We start from the raw sequence: 2,500 nt of genomic DNA, 5'->3' as shown, positions 1-2,500 counted from the left end.
ATCGTCCAGACAGTGAAGGAAAGGAAATAATTAAGACTTCCAGACCCCCCCCACCCCACATACAACAGTACATCTGTGAGACATGCAACATGCAACAGTACACATTCCTTAGGCACCCCTCCACTGTGCCTGTTTGAGCACATGAAGGGAAAGCACAACCACTATGTACAGCCAATCTATCCCAATACCCGTCAATCTCATCAGCCTGCACTAATGCTAAAATACATAGGAAATAAATAAATACAACAACCTGTCCTAATGCAATGTGTAAGAACTGTAGAAAAAGGTGCTCAGTAAAACAGCTCTAGTAATTCTGAAGTGCCTTGTGCTCTGTCAGGACGGTGCTTATTGAACAGTCTGACAGCAGTAGGTAGGAAGGACCGGCGATGTCTCTCCTTTATACACGCAGGGTGAGCAGTAGGTAGGAAGGACCGGCGATGTCTCTCCTTTATACACGCAGGGTGAGCAGTAGGTAGGAAGGACCGGCGATGTCTCTCCTTTATACACGCAGGGTGCAGCAGTAGGTAGGAAGGACCGGCGATGTCTCTCCTTTACACACGCAGGGTGAGCAGTAGGTAGGAAGGACCGGCGATGTCTCTCCTTTACACACGCAGGGTGAGCAGTAGGTAGGAAGGACCGGCGATGTCTCTCCTTTACACACGCAGGGTGAGCAGTAGGTAGGAAGGACCGGCGATGTCTCTCCTTTACACACGCAGGGTGAGCAGTAGGTAGGAAGGACCGGCGATGTCTCTCCTTTACACACGCAGGGTGAGCAGTAGGTAGGAAGGACCGGCGATGTCTCTCCTTTACACACGCAGGGTGAGCAGTAGGTAGGAAGGACCGGCGATGTCTCTCCTTTACACACGCAGGGTGAGCAGTAGGTAGGAAGGACCGGCGATGTCTCTCCTTTACACACGCAGGGTGAGCAGTAGGTAGGAAGGACCGGCGATGTCTCTCCTTTACACACGCAGGGTGAGCAGTAGGTAGGAAGGACCGGCGATGTCTCTCCTTTACACACGCAGGGTGAGCAGTAGGTAGGAAGGACCGGCGATGTCTCTCCTTTACACACGCAGGGTGAGCAGTAGGTAGGAAGGACCGGCGATGTCTCTCCTTTACACACGCAGGGTGAGCAGTAGGTAGGAAGGACCGGCGATGTCTCTCCTTTATACACGCAGGGTGAGCAGTAGGTAGGAAGGACCGGCGATGTCTCTCCTTTATACACGCAGGGTGAGCAGTAGGTAGGAAGGACCGGCGATGTCTCTCCTTTATACACGCAGGGTGAGCAGTAGGTAGGAAGGACCGGCGATGTCTCTCCTTTATACACACAGGGTGCAGCAGCCTGTCACTCAAACAGCTGTTCAGTGATGTCAGAGTGACATGCATTGGGTGGTGCTCATTGCCCACCATAGATGTCAGCTTTGCTACCTATATAATATATAGGTATATACATATGTAGTACTTACTTATATTATATAATATATAGGTATATACATATATGTAGTACTTACTTATATGATATATTATATATAGTACTTACTTATATTATATAATATATAGGTATATACATATGTAGTACTTACTTATATGATATATTATATATAGGACTTACTTATTATATAATATATAGGTATATACATATGTAGTACTTACTTACAGTGAGGAGAAAATGTATTTGATACCATGCTAAAGTTTCCTAAAAAGAGGAATAAAAAATCATCATTTGACAATTGATCTTATTGCCTTAATTCAAAAAATGAGTAAAAATAAAAAAAAAAGGACACCAATTTTCTTTGTGATTGAAGAACGTATCGTAAATAAATAAATGTTCTTCCTAAATGCTAGGGGGAAGGAAGTATTTGACCCCCTATGTAACCCTATGGGAATTAAGCACATAGGGTTAACATAGGGGCAGGCAGTTTTTTATTTTTAAAGGCCAGCTATTTCATGGATCCAGGATATTATGCATCCTGATAAAGTTCCCTTGGCTTTTGGAATTAAAATAGCCCCACATCATCACATACCCTTCACCATATCTAGAGATTGGCATGGAGCTTTTTCCAGTAGGCCTATTAGCCTGTTTGATGCTCATTGAGCTCAATGCAAATCAAACAGGCTAATAGGCCTATTGGAAAAAGGACCATGCCAATCTCTAGCTATGGTGAAGGGTATATGATGATGTGGGGCTATTTTAATTCCAAAGGCCAAGGGAACTTTATCAGGATGCATAATATCCTGGGTCCATGAAATAGCTGGCCTTTAAAAAATAAAAATCTGCCTGGCTATGTTAACCCTATGTGTTAAATTCCCATAGGGTTACATAGGGGGTCAAATACTTCCTTCCCTTAGCATTTAAGGAAAACATTTATTTATTTACGAAACATTCTTCAATCACAAAGAAAATTGGTGTCCTTGGCGGTTTTATTTTTACTCATTTTTTTTAATTAAGGCATTAAGATCAATTGTCAAATGATGATTTTATATTCCTGTTTTAGCATGGTAT

General features: G+C 43.4%; 1 protein-coding gene across 1 annotated transcript in view; it reads left to right on the top strand.

The window, feature by feature from the left end:
* The window catches only part of hibadhb (3-hydroxyisobutyrate dehydrogenase b), a 23,133-nt gene that overhangs the window by 8,303 nt on the left and 12,330 nt on the right, over positions 1-2,500 (top strand). The gene's annotated exons all lie outside the window — the stretch shown is intronic.

This window comes from Sardina pilchardus, chromosome 6 (genome assembly GCF_963854185.1).
Source record: "Sardina pilchardus chromosome 6, fSarPil1.1, whole genome shotgun sequence".
Classification (NCBI taxonomy): Eukaryota; Metazoa; Chordata; class Actinopteri; order Clupeiformes; family Clupeidae; genus Sardina; species Sardina pilchardus.
The sequence above is the reverse complement of the archived record's forward strand: the minus strand, read 5'-3'. Positions and strand labels throughout refer to the sequence as shown.